This window comes from Bos javanicus, chromosome 23 (assembly GCF_032452875.1).
Source record: "Bos javanicus breed banteng chromosome 23, ARS-OSU_banteng_1.0, whole genome shotgun sequence".
Lineage (NCBI taxonomy): Eukaryota > Metazoa > Chordata > Mammalia > Artiodactyla > Bovidae > Bos > Bos javanicus.
This window is the reverse complement of record NC_083890.1, coordinates 20,422,153-20,434,920: the sequence shown is the minus strand read 5'-3', so window position 1 is coordinate 20,434,920 and position 12,768 is coordinate 20,422,153.

The window sequence follows — 12,768 nt, the reverse complement described above, 5'->3', positions numbered from 1 at the left end:
CAGAACCCTCAGCAACTTTGAGTTCCTCTTTAAGTAAGAAATTGGAAGTATATACCCAGTCTGAACACTTTGACACCCATGTCAGTGACATGAAAGGGGTTTTCTGCTTTTGTCTACTTCCATGTGGCTGGTTTCTAGAGAGCCATCCTGCGATTTGGTTTCACGGCTCTTGGGCCAGGTTTCCCTTCCTCTTTTGTCAACAGAGCACAGAAACTCTTCACAAAAGGAAAAGCTAAACCAGAATGGGTCCTGGATGGTAGTAGAGACAGATTTTTGTTTGTTTCTCATAAAATTTCAGGAGCACTGTTTACTTTATGTGGGGGTGGAAGACATGAATGAATGAGTCAGCATTGTGGTTATTAAATTTGTTAATTCTTCATAGCTTGGGGATGCTTTTGTTTATTATTTACACAGCTTTATACTTTATTGTGGAGAAGGAAATGGCAACCCACTCCAGTACTCTTGCCTGGGAAATCCCATGGATGGAGGAGCCTGGTAGGCTGCAGTGACTTCTCACATTTATCCTATAAGATAGGAGCTATTATGCCTTTTTATAGATGAAAAGTAGGCTTTATTTTAAAGGCTAAGGAACTTGCTTAAGGACCAACAGAAGAGCTGTAGAGATCAGACTTGAACTTGAATCTGGAGACTGTTTTTTCAGTACTAGAACCTGAACCAGTACACGTTTGTCAGAGATCACGGTGATGAAAGGTATCTGGGTTATAGGGGAAAATGCTATACTTAAGTTGAATGAATAAGGTGGCTCAGATAGTAAAGAATATGCAGTGCAGGATACACAAGTTCGATCCCTGCGTTGGGAAGTTCCCCTGGAGAAAGGAATGGCTACCTGCTCCAGTATTCTTGCCTGGAGAATTCCATGAACAGAGGAGCCTGGCGGGCTACATTCCATTGGGTTGCAAAGAGTCAGACACGACTGAGTGAGTAACAATTTCACTTTTTCACTGTAGGGAAAAATGTTATACTTAACCTGAATAAATAAATATGAAAATATAGCGATAGGCTGACAGCTCTTGGTGACGCAAGGGGAAAGGAACATAGGAATTGTGGTTAAACAGAAGTTTAACATTTTTTAAAAATTAATTTTTATTTGAGTATAGTTACTTTACAATGTTCCCTGGTAAAGCGTTTGCCTGCAATGCGGGAGATCCAGGTTCAATTCCTGGGTAAGGAAGATCCCCTGGAGAAGGAAATGGCAATCCACTCCAGCACTCTTGCCTGGAAAATCCCATGGACGGAGGAGCCTGATAGGCTACAGTCCATGCGGTCGCAAAGAGTCGGACACGACTGAGCCACTTCACTTTACAATGTTGTTAGTTTCTACTGTACAGCAAAGTGAATAAGCTATATGTATACATATACCCCATCTTTTGGGGATTTCAGAAGGTTAATATTGAATTAATACGACATATATAGCTATTCTTAAAAAAAAAGCTAAGGCTAGTTGCACTATTAAAAAACAGCTTGTTCTGGTCAGAGTTAATGATGATATGATTCATATACTACGTTGCTCACCTTGGAGGTTTCTCTCTGGTTGGAGCTGCCTTACTTTGAGGGGTCTGGGAAACTGGAAGGTCTCCAGTGTAGGGATGAGGGGAATAGACAGGAGAGTAAGAAACAGGAAGGGGAGCAATTGTTGGGAAATCTACACTTGATGAAGATCCATGGAGGCAAGAGAAACACTATCTTGAGTAATCTGAAAGGCTAAGGAAGGGACAGTTTATTTTTCTTTAGAGAGTCATGCTGTTTCCTGTGGGCCAATTTAGGCTAAATGCAGGGGAGCTTTGAAACAATTAGAGAGGGCTGGTTTTTCAAAGGAGAGAATGGTTCCCACTCTCGGGAGACGTTGGCTGTGCCTCAGTGCTCCTCTTGTGTAAGCAAGCATTATCTTGGAATGAGCAGGTTGTTAACAAGGCAGATTTCCAGACAGTATGATTCAGGAGATTTGTGGTGACATGGAAAATGAGCTTCCCCCATAATTTTTCTGAACACCCTCATTGGGCCACATTGACAAAAGTGGTTTAGATTCTTGACTCTGTGGACCAGAGACCAGCCAACTACACCATCTGGGAGCTTTTAGAAATGCGTAGTTTGAGGCCACTTTGCTGTGCTCCTTAAACTTTAATAAGCAATGAAACACTTGGAGATCTTGTTAAAGTGCAGATTCTGTTTCAGCTGTTGGGGGTGGGGGTAGGTACCTGGACTCGGATGCTGCCGGCCACCAGATCACATTGAGCAGTCTGAGATTAAGCTTTGGTTTCAAGGAGGCTTACAAAGAATAGCACTTATATGAGAGAAGTTTATACCAACTCCACAGGAGAGATGATCCAAAGAGATTTCCAGAGTCAGGCAATCCTGGTCAGAACCTACAGCAACTGGAATCAGCCAGGGGAGCTTTGAGAAATGTAATGCCCAGGCTAAACTCCAGACCATTTATGTCAGAATCTCAGGGATGGGACCCAGACATCCTGTCCCTGGATGGGGTGTTTTTGAAAGCTCCCCAGGAGATCCTGATGTTTTCAGCTTGGACAACTGCTGATATAAGAGTGAATCAAGAGTGTGCTTCTAAAGCCCTACCCCAGATTTGATGGGTAAATCTTACAGGGAGGTAACCTGGGAATCTTGCTGTCACCAGTTGCACTCAACTCTGCAGACTTGCTTTAGGCCCCAGAGCACACATGCTCAATCATGTCTGACTCTTTGTGACCCCATGGACTGTAGACAGACTCCTCTGTCCATGGAATTTTCCAGGCAAGAATACTGGAGTGGGTTGCCGTTTCCTCGTCTAGGGGGTCTTCCTGACTCAGGGATTGAACCCGCATTTCCTGCATTGACAGGCAGATTCTTTACCCACTGAGCCACCTGGGAAACCCTTTAGGACCCATAACCCTGCTTTAACGTGTTACATAACTGTTAGGAATGTATACACTATCAAGTCCAGTTGGGGCAACAATTTATGGCTTAATTGCTCTGATGAACCCACCTGCAACTAATCAATTCTTGTGGCTTTAAGCATAATATATAAGGTATGATTAATCAAGAATATTTAGGAAGGGATGTTATGAATGCATAATTAAACAAAAACACTTGGGAAGTGATGTTATTCTGATTTATGTTTCCATATATATTTGATTGAAGGTTTACCAATTTTCAAAGAAATGAAGTAAGATATCATGAGACATAAAAGCTGCACTGATTGAATCGTAGAATCTCAGACTTCTGCAACCCCTGGACCACTGGGGTGTCAATCTCATTGTCCAGTCCTGTAGATGCAGCAGCTAACCTACCTTGGCCCTCAACTTGAGAAAAGTAAATCCAATCTTTTTTTTAGCAAAATTGTAAAGTCCTTACCTTTGTACAGAACCTTGGATATCATCCAGGGAGCCTGTGGTTTTCAGGTGGGAGGTTAGGGCACTGATATGAATCACGACATTGTGGCATCCTGGAAAGAACACTGGATTTGGGATCAGAAGTCCTTAACCTACAGCTGCTGTTGGTTAAGACCAGAAAGGTCTGGGACTTCCCCGGTAGTCCAGTGGCTAAGACTCCACACTCCCAATACAGGGGACCTGGGTTCAATCCCTGATCTGGGAACTAGATCCCACATGCCACAACTAAAGATCCCGCATGCCATAATGAAGGCCCCACCACTAAAATATTTCTGTGTGTTTCAGTGAAGATCAAAGATCCTGCTTGCCGCAGCTAAGACCTGGCAAAGGAAAAAAAAAAAAAAAAAGATCAGGAAGGTCTGAGCACATCTGTGCTCTCTATCAGAGTAAGGTAGTATCCCAGGGCTAAGGAGGCTCTGAGAGTTCCAAGGAAGCAAGAGACATAAGACAGACATTGTTACCATGGTCAGGTCAAGCTCTGGGTCAGAGACCAGGATTCAGACATACTAGAAAGAAAATTGAGATGAGAGAAAAGCAACTAGAAAGTGACAATGTAGAGCTGATAACTGAGGAAAGGCTCTAGCAGAGCCAGAGATTTCACTTTCACTTTCTCCTTGGCCCGAAACCAAGTCCAGGGTCGTAGGCTTGGCAGTGGGTGGGACAGACTAGGAAATTATGGACTATGGATTATGAGCCTAGCTTGAGTCAAGACAATCTGAAAGTTCATGTAGGAGCCCAGCTGGGAGAAATAGTTGGAGGCAGGTCCCAGAGGGTTTGTGTCCCAAGGATCTAAAAAAGAACTTGTGGGTCAAGGACAATTTTCAAGGCTGACCAGTTTAAAATTAAGTGGTGGCCACCAGCAGCAGCACGGTGGGAGGTGAGTCAATGCCCAGAGGGCAGGATGTTAGTACCTAGAAGGCCAGCAACATGGATGGCACATGCAGCCCTTCAAAGATTGGAAATAGGAGTAGAAGCCCCCCTCATGATGATTTGAGAGTGGGGAGATTGAAAAAATAGGGATTTTAAGCTCAATACATGCTTTGTGTGTGTGCTCAGTCACTCAGTCATGTCCAACTCTTTGCAACCTTTGGACTGTAGCCTGCCAGGTTCCTCTGTCCATGAAATTTTTCAGGTAAGAATACTGGAGTGGGTTGCCATTTCCTCCTTCAGGGGATCTTCCTGACCTAAGGATCAAACCTGCATCTCCTGTGTCTCCTGCATTGCAGATGGACTCTTTACTTGCTGAGTCATCAGGGCAGCCCTAAGTACTCCCCAAATAGACCTACTTCTTCCAAGATCAGATTTAGCCCTCAAGTTGGGGGCACAATTGCCATTATGGATGAAGGTGAGAGGTGAGTGAACAGACACTCACAGAACCAAGCAAGACAATACAATCAGCATAAAAATCACCAGAAACGAGGAAGATGGGTGAGTGAGCCCCTGATTCAAAGGGGGAGCAAATGAGTGCAGATGAAGTCACAGCTGGATGCAGGGAAAGTGGAACTGTCCTGGAACGAGATTCTTGGTGGTCCCTGAACCCACAGCTCATAAAATATGAAACTAGAACTCAGTATGAACACTTCCACCTAACTGGTCATTGAGTCATCTTTCTGAAATTTAGTTTAATTCTAACCCCAACCCACTTCTGACTCTCCTTGCCAGCCCCCCAAGGGGAAGGTGTCCATCAAAACACCGCCTGTCCCACGGTATACGGTCTCTCTTTGACCATAGTAGGATTCTTAAGTAGAAATTAGCCTTTTCCTTTTTAAGGAACATCAAAAGTGATAATTTTAAAAAACAACATATGTAGTTAAATTTCATAGCTCCAGATCTCTATGGTCCAAGGACTAGAGTATTATGTAAATGGAAGGAACATTAGAGGTCATTTAATCACATTTCTCACTCCAAAACACTCTACTGCATACTTCATGGCATTCAGATTCATGACCCGTGAAACTTAAAAACATCCATCTAGCCCTTGAGCTCTAAAAGCAGTCAAGTGCAACAACTCAAGTGCAAAGTGTGAAATTTTTAACTGCTGAGCAAATTGGGGCAGTAATGATAGAATAGATGATTCCATGGTGAATGATTATCTACATACTCCAGTCCAGTGGTCAACTGGTCAACTCTAGATTTCAAGTTCTACAGATCTAACCGAAAGCCTCAGCTACATGATTAAACAATTCTTAGACTATGAAGTGCAAATATATTTCCACAGGTGCAATGCAGATACAGTCAATCTAATCAAAACAACCACCATAAAAGTGATTTATCTATATTACTGCCTTTCGGCTAATGGTAGGAAACCCACCTGCCAATACAGGAGGCATAAGAGACGCAGATTTGACCCCTGGGTCAGGAAGATTCCCTGGAGAAGGGCATGGCAACCTACTCCAGTATTCTTGCCTGGAGAATCCCACGGACAGAGGAGCCCGGCAGGCTGCAGTTCATAGGGCTGCAAAGAGTCAGACACAACTGAAGCGACTGAGCACACATCCCAATTAACATCTGTTTTATTGCTCCAAGTGGAAGAAATAGATAAAAATAATATCTTGTCTAGCTTCTATTTTGAAAATGTTTTCACGGAAAACAAATGTTTGCAAACAAAATAAATGTGCCTGCTTGGGTCTTATGCCTACTTCAACAAGTAGGTTCTTTATCAAGGAAAAATCTTTGTGGGAGGAGGTCTTTAGTAAACCAGCAAAGAGATATGCTAGTCTTTGGGAGCATGTTTTCCCAGGAGATGCTGTGGAAGGTGGAAAGACTTCCAGGTGCTTGCAGAGTGCATCCTAGCTGTGTCTCCATCGTGGCAGGCCTCCTTTCTCCCACCAGCTCTAATCCAACCAGTCCCCACCCCAACCAATCCATACTGTCCTCCAAGGACTGTACTGTGTTTAATTCAACATTTACAATCCTTATTGTTCTCCCCCTCTAGCCACTCAAATTTATTGGTCCAGCTACATGGTACATTTTGTAGTTTCCCAAATAGACCCCAAATTTTCTTCATAGACCTCTGTCAAGGCTGCTTCTTCTGCCTAAAATAATCCTCCTGCATTCTCCACTGCCTTCCATCTGCTTTATTGGCTAATTCATTCTTACTCTTCAAAACTCAACCACACTCAGCCACAGACCGGGCCATGGCATTTTCACTACTGTGGCCCAGGTTCAATCCCTGGTTGGGGAGCTAAGATCCAGCAAGTCACGAGGCATGGACAAAAAAAAAAAAAAAAAGTAGTAAATAAATACAGGGTGTACATATAGAATGGAAAATCAGTTTAAAAGGAGTACAACTAGTCACTTTGTGCTCATCCTGTCTCTTCAGTGCCACGTATGCTTTGCTTTAATGTTTGTAAATGGTATATGTCCCTTCTCCCTTTCCTTAAAAAAAATTCTCATCAGAAATGATAGTGTTTCTGGATTTGCCTCAAAATAATGTGGGTTTGGGAAGAGAGAGGGTGGACTATCCATTAAAGAACCCTGGTCATGAGTGGACTATTGTTGAATCTGGGTAATGAATACCCTGGGGTTTATGAAACTTTTTTGCTTTTGTTTATTCATAATAAAAAATACAAAATAAATCCTCATTGAGAATATGAGGTCTGCTCTGATAAAGTAGCTTACCAAGCTGAATGATGCACTAACCGCATATGTATATATGTCTTAATGTGTTGGATACTTGACAAGGAAGGCATCACATATATACTGTGATCAGCGCAACTGTCCCTGTGTTTCCGGTTTCCTCCTCAGTCTGAATCCTGGTTGTCCTGAACCCTGGCTCAGTTCATGGATGATTTATTCTGGAAGAGATGGTCTCACAACTGAGAAGTCCTCCTACCTTCCTGTTCTTGAATACTGGCTTTAGGGACAACGTTCTCACTCCCTTTCTCCCATTTTAGAGGTTAACTTTTTCTCTCTCTTGTATACCTGAAGCCTGGATTACCTTAGGCTAAATCTGATCCCCTAACTCCTCAGATATACTATTTTTGGCTCCAGGGTCTTTCAAGTTGCCCATCATGAGATGCGGTGATATGACGGCAAAGGAAAAAGAAGAAAGAGAGGCAGATGTAACAGTGGCCGTCTTGAGAAATGACTGATGCCTCTCCTCTTTCTGGAGGTAGCTCATCAAAGAGGCAGTGACGGCTCCTGACAGTAACACCTGACAGGACAGATCCATGCTTGCAATGCTGAGCACTTTGTATCAGTTTTCTTACTTAATTCTTAGAACCGCCCAGTGGGGTAGGCACTATTATCTCCTTTTCACAGATGAGGAACTGAGACTGATAGAAATTGAGGACTTGCCGCAGGGTACACTGCTGGGGCGGCAGGCCAGGGATTGGCACCAGGCCTTCTGTGTACCAGTGTGCAAATAGGGGCACCACTTTCTTTCTTTATTTTTGGCTGCGCTGGGTTTTCATTGCTGCATGGGCTTTCTCTAGTTGTGAGCAGAGGCCACTCCCGGTTGTGGTGTGAGGGCTTCTCATTGCAGGGACTTCTCTTGTGGAGCGCGGGCTCTCCGGCATGTGGATTTCTGTAGTTGTGGCACACAGGCTTATGTGCCCTCCAGCATGTGGGATCGTCCTGGACCAGGGATCGAAACAGTGTTGGCAGGAAGCGTCTCAACCACTGGACCACCAGGAAGTCTAGGGGCACCCCTTTCTAATGGGCACAAAGGTGTCATACAGGCTGTTGGATGCCCCAAGTGAACCTGCCCAAAAGACTTGGGAGTCAGACCACTGACTCTTCATCTTGCTTCCCAGGAGTCAACGTGGGCTTTTCCCAGAGCACAGTCTACATTCCCAGGTATGTGCTGGATTGTTACAATGACATTTTGAGAAGAGAGAGTTCCATGTGAATTGGTAAAGTAGCAGGATTTATGGGAGAAGTCAGTGCAAGCCATCCTGGGATGGATAAGCCGATTATTTTTAGGCAGGGAGAAAAGAAGACAGGATGTCCTGGGTAAAAGAAGATGGGGAGAGGCAGTCAGGAATGAGCAAGCAGAGTAGGTGTGCAGGGAGGGGTTGGATCTGAGGATGCCAAGGAGGCAGGGGGTGGACTGGGGGGTACCTGCCAGGGGACAGAGCAGTTGAGACTTGAAACAGGAGGCAGTCAGGAGCCAGGAGAGTGATCTGATCCAGGGAGGGGTGAGATGAAAGCATTTTTCAGGAGGATTAGGCTGGCTGAGGCACAGGATGTCTTGGTCTTAGGCAAGTTCAGGCCAAAGGTTGATGAGAAGTCCCGAAGGAGGGGTCCTAGTCCGACATTGGGCCCCCAGGTGCAGTGACAGCAGCCTCCTTAGGAAGGATGATTTCCCTGGGGACCCCGACCGGGTGTGCCTGGGACTCATCCTACCGCCAGCTTTGCCTCCACCCCCTCCCCTCACCCGCCACTTCCAGGTCCCAGGAACCAAAGGATCCATCAGGCTGGAGTGTTCAGAGGCCATTCCCAGAACTTGCCTGATCCGGCTCTCCGCCCCTGCCGAGACGAGACAAGGCATTGTTCAACTTGGCCTCTGCTATCATGTGCCCAGGGTTGACCTCAGCTTCCTTGTGGCTCATCTCACACCCCTTCTCTCTGTGCAGCCCTTACTTCCTCCTGTTCTTTCACTGCCCTCCTCGAAACCGTCTCTAACTTTTTCTGGCTCCTTCACATGGAGCCACAGAGGAGAAATTCCACTGCCAGCTTCTAGGGGCAAGTTTTGGAAAGACGCTGTGTGCTGCCAAGCCTGGGAGGGTGACTTAATGAGAGCGTGAGCCACATGCCTCCTTCTCAGTCATTGGTGGTGTCTTAGAGATGACAAAGGCCCCTGGTGGGCATCTCTACCCCAGCCCATGCAGGTCCGGAACAGAGTCTGAGCTGACTTTCTCATCAGTCAGAGTCTGGTTCTGGCTCAGTGTCATTGTGCCTGCCTGCTAAGTCACTCAATCGCGCCCAGGTCTTTGCGACCCCATGGTCTGTAACATGCCAGGCCCCTCTACCCATGGGATTCTCTAGGCAAGAATACTGGAGCGGGTTGCCATTTCATTCTCCAGGGGATCTTCCTGACCCAGGGATCGAACCCGTGTCTCTTATGTCTCCTGCATTGATGGATGCGTTCTTTACCACTAGTGCCACCTGGGAAGCATCATCTCCAGGTCCTAATTCTCCATCGGGAAATGGTTGCAGAGTGGGCAAGTCTTGCTAAATCCTTTCCAACTCCATCCTTCTGGATCCCCTGAGGACCGTCCCATTCTCAGCCCTGGCCGAGGCAGAGTCCTGGCTCCAACCAGGGCTGCGGCTGCCCGGGGAGGGCACATGAATGCCACCTCTGTGTAGGAACCACCTCTGCAAACAAGAGTCACACACATGCTCACACACATAGACACACACACATCTCTGCTTCTTGTGATTCTGACTCATTTCTCTCCAAGAGGATGCATTTGAACCACACTTCTCCCAAGAAGCTTCCATGAATGTACCATCTGTGCCCTTATCACTGGAATCCTCCTGCATCATGAAATGGCCCTAGGGTGAGACAAAGCTAAGGGGAATTTTATATGTTTAATGGGCTCATGTGGTCCCTAAGTTAGAGAGTCTCCCAGACCCTTGGATCTACCCCTTTTCTTTAGATAGCCAGATCTTCTTCTTTGCTATTCTTGACCCACAACAGGAGATGGGTATCCCAGGTCCTCAAGACTCTGGCATGACCCACGATGCTGTCCCAGACCAGGGCAGGCCATGGTTTTAGCTTGAAGGAAGGTATCAGTCTGGCTAAGAGAGACAGGTGATGGGCCCTGCAGAGAGGTTTATGTGATAACTACCCAGAGAGGGGCCAGGCTGTCAGTGGTACAAGGGTCCTCCTTTGTAGGAGCTGATAGGCTCAGGGGAGCTTTGTAGAGGCAATTCTGGTTTCACAGATGCAAAGACTGGAGGCTTTGGTATGTGGCATGGACTCAGGGAGATTTCTCAGGAGAACATGGGCCAAGACTCATGTGAGAAAAGATGGGGTCTCAGATGATCCTGGGCTTGCCTGTCTGAGGCAGAGTTCATGGGCAGTGGGAGATGATGTTGGAGAGAGAAGGAGGCATCAGTCAAGGATGCTGGGGATGAGCTCAACAGCTGGCACCCGGAATGGCGGGTCCAGGCTGTGTGTGTAGCTGCTGAGGAAGTGAGCTGCTTGTCGTGACTTAGTTATGAGTTAGTTAGCACTGCCCAGGAATCCTAAGACAGCCACCAGGAAATGACCACTGACAAGAGCTCAGTTTGTTTTCCCAGCCAATACCTTTCCTGAGAGCTGAGGTTCTGTTGTTCATTCTACTCCCTACAACTGCTTCAAGCGATGCCTCATAGACTCTGAGGATGGTTTTCTTGTGGGCAGAAAAAATTGCTAGCCAGGCTGCGTGTTTGTGTGTGTGAGAGAGAGACAGAAACACACACAGAGAGACAGAGAGAGAGAGAGAAAGAAGGAGACTGATACAGGATGGATGGAGAGATGACATCATGAAGAGGCAAGAAAGAAAAAGACAGTCTACTGGCAACCCACTCCAGTACTCTTGCCTGGAAAATCCCATGGACGGAGGAGCCTGACGGGCTGCAGTCAGTCCATGAGGTCGTGAAGAGTCGGACATGACTGAGTGACTTCACTTTCACTTTTCGCTTTCATGCACTGGAGAAGGAAATGGCAACCCACTCCAGTGTTCTTACCTGGAGAATCCCAGGGACGGGGAGCCTGGTGGGCTGCCGTCTATGGGGTTGCACAGAGTCGGACACGACTGAAGCGACTTAGCAGCAGCAGCAGCAGCAACTGTCTTACTGTTGGCACTCAGTAAAAGTTCGTGCTTAATAAATGCTGTTGTATTAAACTGGAGGGCAAGGCAGAATTAAAGAGCTGGATTGGAGCCACCACGCATTGCCTTACTTGTTTGATGGACTCTTCGACCAAATATAAATCAGCACCATCTAGTCACCTTGATGCAACAGAAGTGCTGCCCCATGAGGGAGAGTGGATGTCAATTCCTTGGGGATGTTTTTGCTCTTTCTTAGGCTCTGTAGTTCTTTCTAGCATTGGATTTATTAACTTTGCTCCATGCTGAGGCTATTAATAGTACCTGTAACTCCAGGTCAGTCACCTTATAAATGCACAGCCCCTTGAGACTGCAATTGGTTCCGCATTAAACTGTCACTATTCCTGAAGTGACATGAAGGTCTCCTGAGTTTGGGCCAGCACTGCCATGGTCAATGATAAACGGCAGGTGACCCCTGCCATCTTTCCCAAGAAGCTGAGGTCTCACTTCTGCTAAACAAGCAATCAGTTAATCAAATCAGTACTAATTGGATGTCTATTACACCGTCAGTATTTGGAGACAGCCTCTCTCTTCCTTTGATACTCCAGGAATTTTAACTCTGACTTGAACTTTTCCCTACCTTTACTCCAGAATCACATGGCTTCTCTTAACTATTTTTGTTTCTGTCTCTGGCAACTGAAAAAATAGCCTTGACCTAAGCACTCTGGGGGCAAGTAGAGAAATGGGGTAACTAAGAATCAGTACAAGAAATTCTTCCACTTATTGAGTCTTCCAGGAATTTTGGACAACATGGATATTTTCCTTCTCATTTTTTTTTTTTCCCAGTCACTCTACAGGACTTGTGGGATCTTAAGCAGTAGTAGGACTTAAGTAGTTCCCAGACTAAGGATCTAAGCCAGGTTCCTGGTGATGAAAGCACCAAGTCCTAACCATTGGACTACCAGGGAATTCTCCTCATTTTAAAGGCATGAATCATTTCACACCGAGAAAAGAACAGAGAGTAATACTGCAGTCTCCTGGATTCTCACTACCTCATTGTGTCAGACACTAGCATTTAGCCATCACAACTTCTGAATTTCATTTTCTAAATAAATGGAGCTTTGGAAATCCAAAAACAAGGGGATATATGTATGGCTGATTCATTTTGCTGTAAAGCAGAAGCTAATATTGCATTAAAGCAACTATACTCCAAGAAAAAGAAGAAAAGAAAGGCATAGAGCTTTGGACTTTGATCCCAAGTCTATTAAGTGACCTAGAGATGAGTTGGCCGTTTCTGTGCTTTGTCTTTAAAATGAGGTGAAAGGTGTAGCTTTGAGAGGGACAAAAGTTCCAAATTTTATTTTAGAAGAATTATGAAACAGGCCTAATAGAAATTTTAAAATATTTTAAAACTATTAGTTTATCAATTGTATGAATTTAACAGAGTTTAAGTAGCTCTTAATTTCCCCAACTACTAAGTTTTTTTGGGAAAGTTTTTGGAAGTCTTTCTGTCTACAACATAATAAATCCATTTATCACTCTATGGTCCTTATCCTCTTCAAATTAGCCAAATCCAAATACTCATGAAGTAAGTAGAATCT